The 20,702-nt window shown below is 47.4% G+C and overlaps 1 long non-coding RNA gene across 4 annotated transcripts in view; it reads left to right on the forward strand.

Moving 5' to 3' along the window:
- LOC311518762 overlaps nucleotides 1-20,702 on the forward strand; it is a 48,535-nt gene that overhangs the window by 22,087 nt on the left and 5,746 nt on the right. For 3 of the 4 annotated variants that reach the window (XR_014711108.1, XR_014711109.1, XR_014711110.1), the window contains 2 exons: nucleotides 5,886-6,045; nucleotides 8,539-9,656. This is a non-coding gene — a long non-coding RNA (uncharacterized lncRNA). Of the gene's footprint in view, nucleotides 1-5,885; nucleotides 6,046-8,538; nucleotides 9,657-18,984; nucleotides 19,045-20,702 lie in introns of those variants that run through there. The other variant, XR_014711107.1, reaches the window with a different exon arrangement.

The following is a 20,702-nucleotide window of genomic DNA, read 5'->3' on the forward strand; positions in this document are numbered from 1 at the left end:
TAGGCCTACTCAAACAATCCAAATAGCACTAAAGGGAGGAGGGTGGAAAACAAGCCTCTGGTCCATAGTGCTCTGTTCTTTAGCAATTGCAAACTCCTCGATGTAGCCACACAGCTAAAGGTTTGTGGCCAAGGCTGGTATGAACGTCCTGTGTCAGTAGAGGTGGGTGTGAGTGCAGTGGCAGGCTTACAATGGCGCACTGGCTCTATGGAACCGGGCCCATGCTCAGAAGGGGCCCTGGCCAGCTCCGCTTGCACTGTGCCCGGAGACCCCTCTGGCTCCCCCCACCCCCCACTTGCTCCTCTTGGCCTGCCCCCCAGCTGGCCAAGGCCTCCTCTCTGCCCCCTAGCCTCTCTGCTCGCTGCTCCTCTCTGCCCCCTGGCTGGACCCCAGTGCACCTCCGGCTCCAGGCAGTCTCTGCTTCCCACCAGCTGTGGGGCCGCAACTGTCTCCCCAGAGCTGAGCCGCCTGGGACTGGTGCAGAAGCCTGGCCAGACTCAGCTGGGGACAGGGGGAGGAGGGGCAACAGTAGAGGGGACGGGGGGGTGGGCCTTGGCTGGGCCCCTCTAGGCAAGTGCATCTTGAGGGATCCTGGCTGGGGTAGGCCCTGGCCTGGCTGATTGTGCCACTCCCGAGGGGCTGGAGCAATTCCCGGCCCCGGGATCAGCCCTGGCTACGCTGCTGGCTCAGTCTGGCAGACACAGTCGCCTCCCAGCAGGGATGGTGAGTGGGTCTCCAGGGGGTCTGGGTGGGATGTTGGGCTGTGGGGAGGCGGGGAAGATTTGTGTGTTGGGGCACTAGGCAGTGGGGTTCTATGTGGGGTGCTGGGCAGTTGTGATGGGGCTGTGAGCAGGGGGGCGCTGGGCAGGGGTGGTGGTGTGCAGGGTGCTGTGCATTTGTGGGGGAGGTCTAGGGGAGCACTGGGCATAGTGGGTCTGGGAGGGGGCTCTGGCCATAGGGAGTTGGGGGGTGTTGGGCAGGGGAGGCTGTGTGGTGTGGTATGAGTCTGCCCCCGAGGGGAAGGAGCAGGCTGGCAGCTCAGGGCCAGGCCAGGCACTGTGCATCTGGCAACTGCCAGTTTGTAAATAGTGCCCTTGCAGTGGGCTGGGTGGAGTGGGGCTGCCCCTGCCATGCCATGCCCCATGGACTCTGGCGGGCCCCTCACTCTGAGGACTGACCTCCCTGCGCCATGCTCCATTGCCTCCATTGCTCACCCCTTCCCTCTGCCAGCCCCACCCTACACTAGAGTGTAACCCTATGGAATTTGAAAACCCTAGAGAGCTTTTCACCAAGGTTTGAAATAGCTCAGGAAATATTTATCTGACAATCACAGAAAGCATTTATTCAGAAATAATGTTTTTTAAAGTGGAAAAAAAAGTCACTGAATATTCAGTTCAGGCCTCCACCCCAATTCTGAGTTCTCTCTCTCAGGGGCTCAACTCAGGTGGGGTGGACAATGTGAGATACCTTTAAGCCACGTTTGCATCTGCTGGGTCCTGCTGGAGACCTGTCTGTTCCCTGGCACAACTTACAGCCACCTCGGGGACAGCTCTAAGTTATACCAGCTTCTGATATTCACCTCTGGGTTACTTCACCAGCCTAGGATAGCCGGAATGCACCATGCCCTCTCCCGCTCTGTGATGGGGTATAGAAACCCCAGACTGGACAATATGGGGTTAATGAGCTAATGTAGGCTCAGATGGCTGTGCATCCTTGCACCTGTGAGCAGTGTCAGGCTTAGAGGGAGGCGCTTAAGAGAGAGACCCCCAGCTCAGTGGGTGGTAGACCAGGGAGGGGAGCAGATCAGATTTTTAACCTTCAGCTCTTGAAGAGAGGACTGGCTGAAGGTGTCCCCTCCCCAGTTGACTGATGGCCCCTCCCTGAAGAAAGGGATGGCCAGATGCTCATGCACCTTGTGAGAGACCCATTCTCCACTATTACCTGTAAACTCAGGTCATTTCCATTAATTCCCCTTGTTTTTTGTTCGTTCTCTACCACGGGTGGGGAGAGACTTTAAAGTGATCTGGTCGGAGGGCCAAGTCAAAGGAAGAGGCAGACAACTGCAGGCCTGGAGCAATCATTGGCTAGAGCAGGGGTGGCCAACCTGTGGCTCCGGAGCCACATGCGGCTCTTCAGAAGTTAACACGCGGCTCCTTGGACAGGCACCGACTCCGGGGCTGGAGCTACAGGCGCCAACTTTCTCATGGGGCGGGGGGGGGGGCTCACTGCTCAACCCCTGGCTCTGCCACAGGCCCTGCCCCCACCCCACCCCCTCCCCTGAGCTTGCCGTGCCCTCGCTCCACCGCCTCTACACACCCCCAGAGCCTCCTGCACTCCATAAAACAGCTGATCGGGAGGTGCGGGGAGGGAGGGGGAGGTGCTGATTGGCGGGGCTGCCGGTGGCCAGGAGGCACTGGGAGCGGGGGGTGAAGGAGAGCTGATGGGGGGGCTGCTGACGTATTACTGTGGCTCTTTGGCAATGTACATTGGTAAATTCTGGCTCCTTCTCAGGCTCAGGTTGGCCAACCCTGGGCTAGAGATATCTGACAAGGAGAGAGCTGCTGTGCCATGCCTGGCCACAAAGAGGTGCTAGTGGTGAGTCAGCCCCTTCACATACACTTCTAATCCATCCCTTACTTGCCCCGGAACTGAGGGCTGCAAAAGGGATATGATGCAAGATGTAGCCTCACGCTCCCAGGGTTTATTCCCAGGGGGCCATTCTGCCTCCTTTATGGCCTTTACATGCTGCTGGCATGCAGTGAAGAGGCCACAAAAGGGGAGAGACTAGGGGCCCATTTCCCTCACTAAATAGATTAGTTTATAACTTGTAAGAAATAAAGCAAAGGTGATTTTAAATGTGCTATGCTATAAGCAAGGTCAGATTTCTTGAAGCTGGACGCTTGACACAGCTGTCTTGCCAGGATTGCATCATCTGTGTGTTGATCCAGCATTCCTCTCTTCTCCCAATTCCCCCTCACTCCCCAAAGATTGTCTCTGCTCCAGGCCTCATTCTCTTTGCATGAAATCTTGGCAATATCTCCCTTGCTTTAAGTCTGGCCTCTGCTTCTTCTCATACTGCTGCTGGTTTACACGTCCCCTCCCTCTCTCTTACAAAGCCCCCATTCTTTCAGATGCAGAACTAGAGCACTATTTCTACTTCAAACCACAAACCTTTCCCCCCACGCCCATCATCTCTCACCCTCTCCTTTTCTTTTACAGTCCGTGGCCCTGAATGGCTCTTCTTTTGCAAAAGATCATGCAAGGCAAAAAAAATCACCCTCAAAAGTGCACACATGGCAAGCTGCATAAGCAATATGTGATCAACGCCCCAAATGCCTTCTGCAGAGTTAGGAAGGAATAGAGTTCAACCACTAGTCACATAAATTCATAGCACTGATTACATCCCTGCTGCAAACACCACATCAGTGCTGGTGAAATGCTGGATTTAGGTGCAGAAACAGGCTGGTTATCAGGGAGCAACTCACCGGCTGATAGAGTCTAGGTAGAGCTGGTCAAGAAACATATGGTTTTGTGTTTTTTCTTTCCTCTGCCAAAACTTTGGATAAAAAAGGTTTTTTTGTTTTCATCCAATTTTGCAAAGGGGGTGTTTGTCAAATAACTGAAAACCAAAAAGTTTTAGGTCTGGGGGCTTTTAAACAATGAAAATCCACAACTTTTAAAAAAAACCACAACTTTTCTGACTTCCTGGACATTTCCATTTGGTCGAAAATAATTTTTCATCAAACTGAAGTTCTGACAGAAAATTTTCAGCCTGCTCTCATTGGTAAAAACGATTCCCCCCAACAACAGGGGCACTGGCCAAGTACTGTAGTCTCAGTGCTTAACCACAGGGTATTTGCCCCACAGACACGATTACAAAACCAGATATATAGGTGAGTACATACAGGAAATCTTTCAAATTGGTATCAAAGCCAATCACGCTACAGCCCTGCCCTGCCCTGCCACTGTAGTTATTAACACTTGTACTATAAACAGCCCCCAATACTTTACCCTACAAGCACAATCCCCTCACATACATACTCATATGTATACTCATACTCATGGCCTGCAACCATCCTCTCACAACACCCACAAGTCCTACCCACATCACCACACACACTTCCCCATCCCTGTTCACACATCTTGACACATACTATACTAAGCGCACACAATCACACATTTGTGGAGACAACTGTGGATGTGGAAATTGATACATAGACTGTGAGGAGCAGCCCTGATGCAACTCAGTCATGTCACAGGAGAATGTGTCCCTACACATGGGTTGACCATATTTTGAGCATATGATGCTAGGGATATTTTTTACTGAAAACAAAATTTTTTTTTTTTTTTGCATCTGCTCCAAGTTCAACCATGGTGAACTATGCACCACTCAAGCCACTGACATCAGTGTGGACTCAGGATGCTAAGTCCTCCCCAATCTCTTTTCTGTGATGCAATGTATGGCTGAACGCATCTATGACCCAACTTTTCCGAAGTGCTCGCCCTTCAAACCTCCAGTTGAATCTTATTGGAGCTGCAGGGGCTCAGCGCCTTTGAAGATCAGACCTAAAATGGGAACATAGTGTTTTTGGAATGTCTGGATCAGCAGCTCAAGGAGTGCTGACAGGTCTGGTGTATGGGAATGGAATGGTTGGTGTGACAGGCCAATGTCCTACATTCTAACTGACTGCTACCCCTACCCAGAAATAGTAAGTTCTTCTGGGTCGTTCAGTTGAGGTCCAAGTGAGACATACAGTAGAGCAGCGATAGGTGCCCTGTCTACAGAGCATGATGTCTCCATTGGGATTGACTCGCCTTTCACGCTGGCGAGCACTGGTGTAATTCGAGATTTGTGCGAGTTAGTTCTGGTGCTCACTAGAGCAAGTCAGAGTAAAATCAAGTCCCATGTCTCCAGGGAAAGCAATTGCGGAAAGGTAGGTGCAAGTGAAAGGGCCAGCATGAACAGCAGCAGACTCGGAAAGGGGAGAGGAACTTTGGATCATTTCCAGCTGTTCCGAGCCACACCTATGCTCAACCCCAAGTCAGGCAGGGGAAGATCTATTAGGGATTTAGCAGTGAATCGTCTTGAAGAAGGAAACCAAATAGCGATATCTTGCAATACCACATGCACAGAAAGGGGGAGAGATGAAGGGGCCAGGCTGCAAAGAGGAGGAAATAGAAGGAGACCTGTGCAGCTATAAATGCCATTGGTAGTTGTGACCACTCTGCTGAAGTACGAGCTGGTTTGGGAAGAAAAAGGGTTTGCTCAACTCTTACAAGGACTTAGAAGCAACTTGTGAGAGACCAGTTCCATGCCAACCACTTACATCACAAAAGGGGGCCATTGTCATGAAGCATCCTGTCATAGTGGGAGTCCTCTGTGGCTGGAAACGCTGTCTGGTAAGTAAAGACTTGTCACCAGTGCTGTTCCTTTCTGCTCACTGTGTGGCCATGTGCAGATAGCGACACGTAATGCAGCTCTGCCTCCCTTATACTGTTGTCAAGCTGCACTGTCTGCCCTGCACGCTGACACTTACTTTGTTTCTGGCCACTAGTTACATGGGGCTGCTATGATTAACATGACTTGTTCATCTGGTGTTCTCTGACCTCACTTTCCTAGTGGTATGGTATGGCCTTAGATTCATCCATACTGTATTAACTCCCTTTGGTTGTGTATCCATAATCCATTGCTGCATGATGGGAGTGCATGGGAACAGCAAGGTATTGGCATGTTTCCTGCAATCTGGCCTGCAGTTCAGTGTCTATATGTGGTAAATTAGTCCCCTGAAGCTCCTGGAATCCTATTACGCCCAGTACTCCAATAATTTCTTCTGAAGCATGCCACCACTTTCTCACGTTGCATTTAATTTGTGTTTCTCATCTAGGTGGTACTCATGCTGTGACTGGTCCATGAGCTACATCCAGCAGTCGTCTCGTGTCCATTTCAACACAGTCTTCTGGATGCCAGAGAAGACATCACCAGAACTATGAAAGCCTCCTCTTGCAAGTGACACCATCCAGTGCTGATGGCAGAGGAGGAATCAGGTGGGACAACTTGTATTGAGATAGTTGGTAGAAACATGCCTAGGAGCAAGTCTGAACATGTTTCACCTTTATCCTCCTGCATATGGCTCTCATACTTGGAGTTATCAATCAGTTAATACAGTAGTGTGTCCAGACATGGTAGAGTTCCATTGTTAGATCTGCTTTTAATAGTAGGTTGTAATCCGGGAGTAGAATAATGAACCCACTTGGAATGATTCTTACAAAAGAAGAGTTAAGTCTTCATGTGCCTTGAGGGATGCCCTACTATGGATGCTACTTCTCACACCTTGCCTTCAGGTCATGCCAGCAAAAAGCCAGGGTCAATAGCCCTGACAGCAATAACCTGAGTGCTGTTCCATGATAGCGTTAGTGCAGGGGTTCTCAAACTGGGGGTCGGGACCCCTCAGGCGGTCGGGAGGTTATTACATGGGGGTTGCGAGCTGTCCACCCCAAACCCCGCTTTGCCTCCAGCATTTATAATGGTGTTAAATATATTAAAAAGTGTTTTTAATTTATAAGGGGGGGTTGCACTCAGAGGCCTGCTATGTTGAAGGAATCACCAGTAAAAAAGTCTGAGAGCCACTATGTTAGTGGGTGTCATTATCTATACAGGCCAATATGGGATCTGATCTCCTTGGTAGCATTACAGGGACACATGCTTTACAGGAGGGATCAGACATACAACACTTGTACTGGGTGAAGATAAGGTTTGGGGTAACATTTTTATGGCAGGAATGGTGCTGGCACCATTGATGATGTCTCCTTGGAATTGTACCAGACAGATGGCACATCTCGCTCCACCAAGAAGTGCCAGAACCCTGGCAGCAACACTAGGTCTGATGATCAGGGCGAGGATGAAGCAATCTGGCTGTGATGGGGGCACATGGCACCCTGCTAACAGCAGCGTTGTGACTGTAGAGTCTAACTTCTGGGAGAAAAACCTAATAAATAGGGCCTGGTAAGCTGAGAGACCCCACCAGGAAGGTGACCATGCTGCTGTGGGTGACTTTCATGTGCTGAATGCATATAGCTTGACTGATACCTGGCAACACAAACAGCAACTGAAGGAGAACCTTACAAGTGTGCATGTCTCCTTAAGGGCTCGCCAAGAGGAGCTGCTGTCAAGTCTGCTAGCATTTGAAGACCCAGATCTCAGGAAGATTAACATTCCCCAGTTCACAGGAGATGTCACTGACTCATTTTGCCATAGTGCTGTTTGTTACACAAGCTGCACTAGTACCACTGAATGTTACTGCTGATCCATGGAGGGCATTGCCATGCCTTCTGGCTTAGACATGGCCAAGGTAGGCACCACTGGTCTGGAAACACTCTGTGTCTGATAAAGCCACAGAACTGAGGCAGGAGATCAGGGAAAAGGCCAGGCCAGGGTCTCCTGGTGGATTTTCCAGCACTTAACGGATGAGTGGAGCTGCTATTGCTCTCCCAATGTTGTTGAACCTCCTCCTCCACCAGAGAGGTTAAGTGACTTGAATGTCTGCTGTTCTGCATGTGTAGAATTGTCCTATTTGTACTGTGTGTGTGTGCGGCCAGTGGGCTACAGTGGCACCTCTGTGTAAACAGCAGCTGAATTAACCTAGTTTCCCCTGAAGTATGGTAGTGGGTAGTGAGTGTGCCTGTTTCCTTCTGCTTCAGCATGTGTCTGGAAACTTGGGCCCATAATCATTGATGGTCTCCGCCTGGTTTTTGCTGCTCTGTTGATGCAAAACAGCTGTAAAGCAAGGTTAAGTGGCCAGCTGGGCGAGTTTTGTGACACCAGAGTGGCGCAAAGCAATTAGGGCATACTAATTGAATCTGGCCCATGGTTTCATAGTCATTGGTGTCCAGAAGAAAATAAAAAAAACTACTGCATGGGACCAACTTCCTTTTGCAATCGCCGGGTCAGGTGCTCCTGGCATTGAGTGTAACAGCTACATTGTGATTCTGTCCATGGGGCCCATGTATCTGTCTGCCCATGTTTGTAGGGTTCTCATGCACCAAGGTTAGCTTTGTGGTTGTAACAGCACCTGCAGAACATGACCAATAAGCTGGTTTAGAACAAGCCCCTCTCTAACACTGCAGCTGGGACTGGATTCAGTGTTCGGATCTGGATTCCGATTGGGATTAGGTTTAGGGTAAAGTTCAGGGTATGGATTTGAGGCAGGTTTGGATTTGACAACACTGAAATCTCATGAACTGTCCTTGCAGTATTTCACCCCAAATGGTAGAAATGTTGCAATAAGAGCTGATTTAAGCCAATGGGAATTTTGCTGGTGTCAGAACTGCAGGATTAAGGCTGCTATTTGCAAGCTTTTATAACCCTCCACTGCCCCCATAAATCTTGCTGGACATTGCAAATTAAACTTATCACATTCCATCTCCAAGTAAATCAGTATCCACTAAACTTTGTAAACATTTCTGCATTTCTTTCAGTGTAGCCTAATAGCTGAAAAATATTCAACATTTGAATGGTCCTTATTCAGCTTTCTATTTTAGGTATTTCTGAGGCACCAGTCATCCTGGTCTGTGTATGCATGTAGCTGTTGGTGAACTTCTTGTAATGAAGAAACCATCTAATTGTGCCGAGATTGCAGTACTGGGATATGTCAATGACGTTACTATGGATTTACTCAATATTTGCATTTTTATATACTTTATATTTTTAATAACACTCTGTGACCAGATGTATTAATTCATAAAGGGCATGAGATAGCAACCCTTATATGGAGTAATTCCATTGACCAAGAAACATATCTAAATACTCATGCTTCCTTTTATTCCTCAGACATAAGTGGCTTGTTTTGGATGATTTTTATTAATAAATAATAGATCAGCCTTGCAATACTCTACTCACCCACTGACCCTGGGCAAATTTTGAGGAGTGGATAAAATACCCTGGTCCAAATACACAGCTATTTATGGTATTTATATGGCCATTATTACCATAGTATCTGGGTATCTCACCATCTTTAATGCATTTACTCTCACACACCCCTTTAGAGTAGAGAAGATCTATTAGCTCCAATGTGAAAATGGAGAACTGAAGCACAGAGCGACAAAGGGACAGATTTTTTTAAAAAGATATTTAGACAAGTGAAGATGCAGATAGGCACTTAGTGGGATTTTCAAAAGCACTGTAGGTGCCTCACTCCCACAATAGGAATCGGTCACCTAGGTGCTTTTGAAAATCCTACCAAGTGCCTATGTACCTCTTTAGGTGCTTAAATACCTTTAAAAATCTGCCCCTACGTGACTTGCCCAAGATCACACAAGGCATCTGTGGCAGTGCAGGGAATTGGATATGGATCTTCTAGCCCTACTTCAGGGCTAACACCCTAACCACTGGGCCATCTTTCCTTCTGTCTTTGATTTCAATGGAGCACTTTATACCTGCTGAGGATCTATCCCTTTATATGCATGAGACTATCACTAATGTGACATCCTCGGAACCCATGAGAATGGTGATCAAGGACAGTTACTTACAGATCTCTCAGACCATAGCACAGAGATATCCCTTATGGAACAGTCCTATAGAATTGAATAGAGAACAATCACCTTTCTGCGGAATGTTTAAACCGACCTTTAGAATTCTACAGCAGGGATAAATCCCTATTACTTTCGATGGGGTGGTTTTAAAATTCTGTATTTGGATTCATTATTTTTCCTCAAGCTTTTGCCAAAATTTCAGCCTTAGGATCAGACCAAGCATGATAAAATTTTAATCCAAAAAGCAAAATATAGGCAACTAAAAAGTGGATTTAGGTTGGAATGCCTATCTCAATCTTAATTACTATGGCCCAGATCCACAAAGGGATTTAGGCACCTACACCCCCAGATTTTAGGCACCATTATGACCCATAAAACCGCTGCTTGGCTGCCGCCTAACCCTATAGGCACCAAGTGAATTTAGGAACTTAAGTTTTCACTGTATAAGTTCTCTAGGTGTCTTAAGTTCCTGCCTCTGGGCATGTGCACTGCTGCCCCACTGTAGGCCTCTGGAAGCCTGTCTCATACCTAAACTCCAGTGCAATTCACAAAGTGGAAGATGATATGTGTTCTTCCCTTTGGAAAAGACAGAAAATATCATGTTGCCTCTATATATATATCCTTGGTACGCCCACATCTTGAATACTGGATGCCGTATTTGTGTGGGCTGGTGAGCTCAGCTGGGTAGAGCGTGGTGCTAATAACGCCAAGGTCATGGGTTCAAGCCTCATGCTGGCCACTCCGTGTGCTGGATGGAGTGTGTGGCTTCTGCTCTTTAGTGGGGAGGGATAGCTCAGTGGTTTGAGCATTGGCCTGCTAAACCCAGGGTTGTGAGATCAATCCTTGAGGGAGCCATTTAGGGATCTAGGGCAAAAATTGGGGATTGGTCCTGCTTTGAGCAGGGGGTTGGACTAGATGACCTCCTGAGGTCCCTTCCAACCCTAACCTATGATTCTATGTGGTTGCCCCATCTCAAAAAAGATATATTGGAATTGGAAAAGGTTCAGAAAAGGGCAACCAAAATGATTAGGGAGATGGAACAGCTTCCATATGAGCAGGGATTAATAAGACTGGGACTTTTCAGCTTGGAAAAGAGACGGCTAAGGGGAGATATGATTGAGGTCTATAAAATCATGACTGGTGTGGAGAAAGTAAATAAGGAAGTATTTACTCCTTCTCATAACACAAGAAGTAGGGGTCACCAAATGAAATGAATAGGCAGCAGATTTAAAACAAATAAAAAGGAAGTATTTTTTCCACACAGTGTACAGTCAACCTGTGGAACTCTTTGCCAGAGGATTTGTGAAGGCCAAGACTATAACAGGGTTCAAAAAGAGCTAGATAAGTTCATGGAGGATAGGTCCATCAATGGCTATTAGCCAGAATAGGCAGGGATGGTGTCCCTAGCCTCTGTTTGCCATAAGTTAGGAATGGGTGACAGGGGATGGATCGCTTGATGATTACCTACATAGGCACCGACTCCATGGGTGCTTCAAGGGGAGGGTGGGAGCTTGGAGGAAGGGGTGGAGTGTGGGCAGGGCCTGAGGCTGAGTGGGGGTTGAGCACACCCATGGAAAGGAGGAAGCTGGTGCCTGAGATCACCTGTTCTGGGCTAAATGGACCGTTAGTCTGACCCAATATGGCCATTTTTATATTATGTTCTTATGTTCCTGTGTTCCGCCTAATTCATCTGCGGCCTGATCCAAGAAACGTGGTCTGAGCACATCTGCCAAATCAGGCCCCATTCAAAATCTGGCTGCCGGAGGAGGCTACTTAAATCGACACAGGCAAAAGAGCATGTGAGAATGGCTCTGTAGCCTGGTGGTTATGGTATCAACGAGGGACATCCGGAGTTCAGTCCCCCTGCTCCATTGACTGTTACTGTAGATTGTGCTGGCTTTTGTGAATTGCATTCTGAGGCACAAGTCTCTCCCCATGCATTGTATAGAGAACTTAGGTGTCTAACACAGGCTTTGTGGATCTCAGTGTTGTTTCTTTGACCTTCCTAGGTGCCTAAAAGTTAGGCCCTGTGACACTCAGGATCACATGCCACATGTAGATCCATCTGGGCCTGGGTTACCAGCCCGAGTGAAAGCCTTACTTGGGTTTTAGCTTGTAGCCTAAAAATGGGGCTTAGGTGCCCAAGTACATTTATGGATCCAGGCCCCACCGACTCCGCTATGAGGGCACAGGCTAAACCTTTTGAGTGCTGATAGTTCTTCACAATCCACCCCTATTGGTGTGCCCAAAAGGACTAATAAGTTCTCCCACAGCACACAGGGAAAGAATCACAGCGGCTCAGCTCGCTGTGGCACATAGAAACATGGGACACAACACCAGAAGTCCAGGTGACTCATGTGGGGGAAGCACAAGTCAGGACCCGATAATTCAGGCAGTGCTTTGCAGTGTGGCTGCTCACATCTAGGCTAGGCTAACCCGGCTGCTGATCATCATGTTAACTCTGCAGTGAAGACATGCCCTTAGTTCCCCATTTTACTCATGGGGATACTGTCTCCTTACCTCAAAGCGGTTGTTGTGAGGCCATTACTACAGTTATGAGGGACGTAGATCTACCTTAGATAGAAATACCAGGTGCAATGTTGAAAGAGTTTATATTTGTTTATTGTTGAGTAAGTTATTTTTATTTGGACTATGATGGTGCTTATTATAATGAATTTCTCTAGCAGAAAATTGCTGATCCCATTAGGGAGTACAGTCATTAACTCGGCGAGTCATCAAATGAGAAGAACTGAAATCAAGGCTAGAGCATGCTGTAGCCGGTTTTTGAAAAGGCTGTGCTGGACTGTGATCTCAAACCAGTCCAAACCAGAAGTCCTTGGAGTAAGGTGCAAATCAGGAATAAGTCAATGGGCCAGATACTCTGCCAATGTAAAAAGGCAAAGTTCCTCAAACTCAATGCACCTGCACTCTTTTACACCAGCACAGAGTTTACTTCAGTGGAGTAGCAGCAGGGTAAGTGAGAACAGATTCAGACAAATGGCCACATGCTGAGCTGGTGTGTTTTGGCATAACTCCCCTGAAATCAAAGGGACTATACCAGTTTATATCAGCTGAGGACCTAGTCCATTCTGTGTAACAGTTATTGTGTACACTCATTCTTCACAAGTGTCTAACGCTGGTATTTATGCTAAGGATGAGCTGAACGACAAAATTCAGATTCAGCCCAGGATCAAGCAGGTTTGAACCTGAGTTCTTGGGTTTTAGCTTTTTATAGAGATCTGAATCTGAACTTCACCTGTGTTCAGGTGTGTTTAAACATGGGCCTAAAACAAAAGCCTAGATCTAATTCTTCAAATTCAAGATAATCACGCTCAAGGAAATAACCCCTCTTGTAAAATTAACTTGAATGGACCCAATGTCCTGTGTTGGCCTGGATTTTGTCTATTAATGCGCGTGCGGGGGGGGGGGTAGGATATCCTCTTAAGTGAAAGGAGGAGCGCTATTTATAATTGCATTTGTGACTGCACCAGTGCCTTGTCCATTAATGCTCAAATCCAAACAATGTAATTGAAATGATAGCTTTTGGAGACACCATCAGATTACTGGAGTCTCTTGGCAGCATTTCCTTCTTCCTTGAAAAGCACAGAAGTTGCATGCTATCAGCCAGAACAGGATGAACCAGCTCTGCTGGAGTGGCTGCCTCTGAATGAAGCAGGCAAACGTCCAGATATCCGTTTCCCTCACATTACTAGATTCTAATAACCCAGGCTGTCTCCTGGCTATAGACTTGTGTGCTCCTAGGAGAATTATTTCTTTGTTCGCAAAGAGTCTGGGCATCAATCCGAATATTACCTTTTCAAATCATTTGGCAAAGGTCAAAGAGTCACTAATGTAATGACTTCCACTCAACCCACATTCACCTTTCAAAAACTCCAGAGGTTACAGGTGACCCTGGGAGCATGTCCCAAAAGTCAGCAGACTCAGACTCCATCAGCCCAGCAGGGGATGCAAACTCTGGCGTCAAGGGCTCTCCACTGCTAATACCTAGTGCCTACAGTTCAGTTGAAAGTATTGGCAACAGGAGGGCCCCACTAATCTCGGTTGTTGAGACGGTGTGTAGAGAGTGACTCTGTGACAGGCAGGACCTACATCCTGAAGGAATTTATTGATCAGAATGAATGCTTTGATTTGCACCTGAAAATGAACTAGGAGCCAGTGACATCTATGGAGAATAGGACTATGCATTCCACATACCAAGGAAGGGTTATATTGTGGCACATAGCCACAGCACTGAGCTTGGGGAAGAGCAGACACAACTCACCCTAGGGGACAACCAAGGAAAGACTGTCTCCAAAGGCACAGTCCTTTCTCAAATTTCTTTATGCAGCACAGTCTTCAGTCAGCTACATCTTGGCCATCTCCTGCAGCTGCTTCTTCCCTATCCCCTGATGGGCAATTTGTACTCTTAAGGGTGAACATTGCGAGACTTTCTGTGCTTCTCTATATGCCAGTAATATAACTAAACCTGGCCATCACATGAGGCATGCAAGGTGGGGATGAAGCCTGCTTACACCGTCCTTCCTATTGCACCCACATAATATGGCCAATGAATAGTCCCTTGCTGTGCTAGCTAATGTTATCAAGGCTATCCCCTTGTCCAGCCATGCAGTTATCCAGGCTAGAGGTAGCAAAGGACAAGTTCTTCTTTTGATTACACCAATGGTAATCCAGGGAAACCCCAATGAAGTCAGCTGAGTTACTCCAGATTTACACTAGGTTAAGCGACAGCACAGTTGGGGCCCTACTCTGCAATTTACACAGGAGCCAAAGAACTAATCCCAAATGATATTGTGACAGGCCGGGTGAGAGACTGATAGTCATACTAAGGCCTTTTAGAGCCCAATTAATGCAAACAACTCCCCTTGAAGTACATTGAACGGCGTGTTTACAACAGACAAAGTGATCAGACCCTAAGCCCTGGTCTACACCATAGATTTATGTCGGTGTAACTGCGTCGCTCAGGGGCATGGAAAATCCACACCCCTGAGCAACACAGTTATATAGGCCAAACTCCCAGTGTAGACAGAGCTATAGTGACAGGAGGGCTTCTCCCATCAATATAGCTACCACTTTTTGAGGATTTCTCCTGTCAGCATAGGCGCCGACTCCGTGGGTGCACCGGGGCTGGAGCACCCTTTGGAAAAAAATAGTGGCTTTGGGAGAGGGCGGAGTGAGGGCAGGAAGAGGCGGGGTGAGGGCAGGGACTTGGGGGAGGAGGCAGAGTGGGAGTGGGGGTGGGGCCTCGGCCGAGCAGGGGTGTAGTACCCCTGGGGAAAAATAAAAGTCAGCGCCTATGCCTGTCGGCATTTGTAGTATCTTTACTCAGCGCTGCCGTGGCACAGCTGCACCTGTGTAAGTGCAGACAAGCCCGAAGAGTTTAAATTAAGAGCTTCAAAAGAGGGTCCCATGGCCCAGTTTCTTAAAAGGCTCCCATGCACTATACAATTTCTAGTGCAGACAGCTCAGAGCACTTCTCTCTTATAGTGCATTGGGAGGATGCCCTAATTCACTGCAGCTGGCCTCAGCCTGGTTTCCCTCATGGATAGGGCCTGACAGTTCCTGCACTACAAACTTTTGTCTGCTCGGGAGAGAGAAATAACCATCGCCCTGTTGATTTCTGGATACCTCCTCACAGAAACATTCATTGGGACCCAGCTATAGGTTAAAAAAAAAAAAATAAAGGACAGTAAGCTAATGTCCTGTGCATGGATTAAACAGGGATTCATCCTATGACCTGGAAGGAAAGGAGAGTGAGAAGCGTCAGTGCTTCTGGAAAAGCCTTCTGGAATTTAATGGGCATGAAACTAATAGAGGGCTAGAGAAATGTAATGGAGCCTTATAGAATTTAATAGCAAATGAGACTCTCTCTGTAGATTTTAAAACCAGCCCAGCAGAATGTTAAGCACGTATCCCTGCTGTAGAATTCTGTGGCTTGGTTCGATCACTTTTCTTTAGAATGTGTATTCTTTACTAAACTCCACAGGCCTTTCCCGCATGGGATACCTCTGTGCTCAAGGTAACTGCTCAAGATCAGAACACTTTAGATGAGTCTGAGGCTGTCACTCTAGCAATAGCCTTGTGAACATAGTCAGATCCTCAGCTGGCGTAAATTGATGTAGTTTCTCTGGCATCAATGGAGTTACATTGACTTACATCAGCTGAGGATCTGGCCCAAGAAGTGCTATTATAATGAATTCAGAGAACCAGCCTGGATCTGCTATCAGCTATTTCAGGACTCACTTATTTTAGAAGCTATAATGAGGCTTGTATTGATCTCAGCTGCATTAGAACCATGGGTAATCTCATCAAAATATTAAAATGCATTCTCTCCAGCCAGCTAGTGGTGATGTTCCCACAGTACAATGCACTAGGCTGTGACCACGGAGGGGGAAGGAAGCTTATGAAAGCACTTGGGCTTCCAAGAAACATTATGTCATACACAATGAGAGAAACACTCAGTAAGTACCATCAATAAATACTGACCAAGCCTCCTCTCTACTAGTGAGATGTCTTTGTATCATAGCTGGGATGAGAGAGTGAGTCAGAGGGTCAAATGCAGGGGGGATGTAGAGGATGTAAATTACATATTGTGACAAAGCTCTGTCCTTTCCTCCGTGGGTCCCACATTTCCTGGCGGATTTCGCTAGCCTCAGAGGCTCACGTTGACCCTCCACGTAACCCTTCTCTCTCTCTAGAGACAAGGGTCACAGTCTACTGAGCCATTTTCATCATAAGCCAGCAAGGGAAGTGAGGAGAAGTTATCCTTCCTTGCACAGTCTCTGTTGTCTCCCAGTCTCAGTGATTAATCAGGGGGCAAAGGTGGGGGGGGGGAGAGCCTGGGCCCACCCTCTACTCCAGGCTCCAGCCCAGGGACCCTAATAGTATCAGCTATGGTAGCTGACCTTTTACATGTACAATTCCCTGGGCTACTTCCCCCACAGCAGCTCTCACTGCCTCAAGCTCCACTTCACCCTTACCTCAGGGCCTCCTTCCTTGTGCCTGATATGGTGTGTACTCTTCAGTCTCTCCAACAGCACAACTTCCTCCTACAGCTCCTGACATCCACACCCATCTGACTGGCTGGGAGGCTTTTAACTAGTTTCAGCCAGCCCCTGATTGGCTTCGGGTGTCCCAATCAAGCTAGCCTTCTCCCTGCCCTCTGGAAAGTTCTTAATTGACCCCAGGTGTCTTAATTGACCTGGAGCAGCTGCCATTTCACTTATCCTGGTACCAGGGATTTGTTTAGCCTGGAGCTAATATATCTCCCACTACTTTTCTATAGCCAGCTGGCCTTGCCCTGTCACAGTATGGATTAGAGAGAGTAAACTGTTGCAATTTAGTGTAATTTACACATCAAGGGGATGGAAAGGTGGATCTGTAGCTGCAAAACTACAAAGGTAAGAAGGAATTCTGCTGACAGTTATATTGGTATAAATCTGGAGTAATTCAGTCGATGTCAGGGATTCCACATTTAGCTGAGAGCAGAATTTGACTGTGTGTCGGGTGGAGGGCAGGCTCTTTTATCTGGCACCTTCTTACATCCTACTGTTGACTGCAACAGCCCTGCCCCTTCTAGTTTTAATTCTTCACCTCCTTGAAGCTTGTGAAGTCCCTTAAACCTGCAAGAAGTGGGTGTAAACTGATATCAGATCAGATCTTCCATCTCCTTTGCACAAGTGTAACTGACTGCACAAAGTACAAGAAAGTGGAGATCAAGCTCTTAGTCTGTAATTTGCCCCAGTTTACACCCTCATTTTCGTACCTTGCTGTGATTTAAACTATGTCACGTATGAATTTGCTCCAAGAGCAAGATAATTTTTGTGGCTCATCTAATCCAGTCTCCTACATGGCAACAGGAATGACTTCATCATCCTTAAACCACCTCTTTAAAGCAATGGTCTGCAACCTTTTTATGTACAAGATCACTTTTTGAATTTAAGTACAACCCAGGATCTACCCCACCCTTTCCATGAGGCCCCACCCCACTCACTCCATCCCCCCTCCCTCCATTGCTTGCTCTCCCCCACCCTCACTCACTTTCACTGTGCTGGAGCAGGGGGTTGGGGTGCGTCAGGGGGTGCGAGCTCTGGACTGGGGCTGAGGGGTTCAGAGTGTGGGAGGGGGCTCCGGGCTGAGACTGGGGCAGGGAGTTGGGGTGCAGGATGTAGTGGGGGTGCAAGCTGTGGGAGGGAGTTTGGGTGCAGGAGGGGGCTCTGGGCTGGGGAAGAGTGTTGGGGTGTGGGAGGAGGTTTGGGGTACAGGAGTGGGTATGAGATGTTGGCTCTGGGAGGGGGCTCAGGACTGGGGCAGGGGATTAGAGTTGGGGTACGGGAGGGGGTTCAGGGTGTGGGAGGGGATACTGGGTGCTGGCTCTGGGAAGGGGCTCAGAGCTGGGGGTAGGCGTTTGCGGGGCGTGCAGACTTCCGCCAGGCAGCACTTATTTACCTCAGGCGGCTCCCAGTTGGCAGCACAGTGGGGCTAAATAAAGTAGGTTCCCTGCCTGCCCCAGCCCCATGCTACTTCCAGATGCGGCCATCATGCCCCTGCAGCCCCTGGCAGGGGGCGGCACATGGCTCCGCATGCTGCCCCTCTCTGCAGACTCCACCCCCACAACTCCCATGGGCCCACTGGAGATTAAATTTAACAGCTCAGCAGTGAAATCTTGACTGCCTTGAAATCAATGCGAGCTTTTCCAGTGACTTCAGTGGGACCCCAGATCCTGGAGTATGGTACATTCCTATCTTTGTCGTGCCCCTGGACTTGGTGCTAGAACTAGGGGTGCTGAGGGTGCTGCTGTACCCGCTGCCTTGAAGTGTTTTCCATTATATACAGGGTTTACAGTTTGGTTCAATGGCTATGAGCACCCCTACAATAAAAACTTCCCCTGGATTTAGTTTAGCAGTGACTTTTGAAAAAAAAAAAAACTTCAAAAACAGACTCCAATGAGAAACCGCAGAATTGGAATTAATTTGCAAACTGGACACCATCAAATTAGGCCTGAATAAAGACTGGGAGTGGATGGGTCACTACAAAAAGTAATCTCCCCCTGCTGATACTCACACCTTCTTGTCAACTGTTTGAAATGGGCCACTTTGTTTACACTGGCCTCATTAGCACTACACAAGTGATTTCCACCCCTTCTTTTCAACTGTTGAGAATAGCCCAGTTCCACCTTAATTGAATTGGCTCTTTAGCACTGACCCTCCCGCCCCACTTAGTAAGGCAACTCCCATCTTTTCATATGCTGTGTATTTATACCTCCCTACTGTATGTTCCACTCCATGCATCTGATGAAGTGGGTTTTAGCCCACGAAAGCTTATGCCCAAATAAATTTGTTAGCCTCTAAGGTGTCACCAGGACTCCTTGATGTTTTTGATGATACAGACTAACATGGCTACCACTCTGAAACATGATAATTATTGTTTTCCTTAAAGCCCCAGCTCCTGGAGTCAGGTGGATATGGGATGATTTCAGCCTTCATTCTTAAAGAAAAAGTAAGTTTCTAGCCCTTGTGACTGTGGCAAAAGCTTCAAAATGTGACCCCAGTAAAGCCTAAAGGCTCAAAAAGCGGAAGGCCACCTCAAAAAACACCAAATCTATTATTTTTAAATAATCTCATTATTTTTAAGCCAATCTCATGATTTTTCATGAGCCTGACTTATGACTTTTGAACATTTGGGGTTGACAATACTGAGAAAGTAACTTGAAATTGTCAGTCTCACTCCTGTTTAAGGTCAGTTTCTAGTCTATTATTTGCAGTATGGTAACACCCCTAGAGCCCCAGGCAGGTGCAGTATAAACTCATGGGGCCTTCCCCTAAATAGGATGTTTTCAAAAGTTGAATGATCTATTCCATGCTTCGTGAACTGCAGAAAGTAAGTAGCCTAAATGATAGAAAGCAATCTAGACTTTTCTACAACTGTTTCGATTGTTGTATTCAAGAATAAGACTATGAAGTAAAATTTTAAACCTAACTGGGTGTCCCTTAAGTGACTTGACACAAGATGTCAGAACATGTTACTATTAGAGCTGAGTGGGTCTAATATTTGTTTAATTTTTTTTCTTTATATAAGAATTAGATACAGTGCTCCTGTCAGCTAATTTCTAAGTTATTATCTGCAAAAAAAAAAAAAAACCCTAGAGTTTTCAGGTGCCTAAGTAGCCCCTGGAATCACAATTAAAGTTGCTCCCCGCCACACACAATCTGAAATGGTGCCTCTGGCTCCTCTCATTGTCTGCTGGGGGACATGGAGGGGATTGGTGAAGGAGAAGTTGTGTTGGGGGTAGATAGGAGCGTCCGACACACACAGCACTCCAGTGAATTGTTGGCTGGCAGAGTATATAGAACCATAGAATCTCAGGGTAGGAAGGGACCTCAGGAGGTCATCTAGTCCCACCCCCTGCTCAAAGCAGGACCAATCCCCAATTTTTGCCCCAGACCCCTAAATGGCCCCCACAAGGATTGAACGCACACCCCTGGGTTTAGGAGGCCAATGCTCAAACCACTGAGCTATCCCTCCCCCTGAGTCATCCAGGTGGCAGCTCCAGGCTTGGGAAACTGCTTTCTGTCCATGACAGTGCCAGAATTGAGAGAGCAGAAATGTGGCTTAAAACTATTCTTCCTCTCCACTCTGCTGTACTGTGCATAAACTCAGCCCAGTCCAAGGTTTGGCCCTGGGCCGCTAAGGGTCAGAGTAGAATGGTTAGATTTCAGCCTTTCTTCCATCTCACTTTTCTGTCTTTCTCTCTCTTTCTTGCTCTCTCTCACTTGCACATGTTTTAGTTCTCTAAATTGCTGAGGATGTGTTGGAGAACAGCTGTGTTTATTAGGAGCTAGCAGAGCCCAATTTTTTCTCCTTTGCATGCTCTTGTGGTGGCATTGATCTGACCTATATTTCGAGAATATATTGGCATGGCTACGTTTGATGCCTTAAATGTTGTTATTACACCTCTGTAGTTCTAACTGCAGGGCCATTACCTGACTCAACTGCTACAAAATAAAATCTAGATTCTGAAGCCTGCTTCTTAACCCTGCTGTTGGGGAGTTCAGGCAATCAGTTTCCCCTCACTACCCCTTCATGCATGCTATAGCTAGGGACCCCTTCCACATTCGTTATCTTCCATATCATGATCATGTCCCCACTGGTGTTTC

This window comes from Lepidochelys olivacea (assembly GCF_965140295.1).
Source record: "Lepidochelys olivacea isolate rLepOli2 genome assembly, chromosome: 1".
NCBI lineage: Eukaryota > Metazoa > Chordata > Testudines > Cheloniidae > Lepidochelys > Lepidochelys olivacea.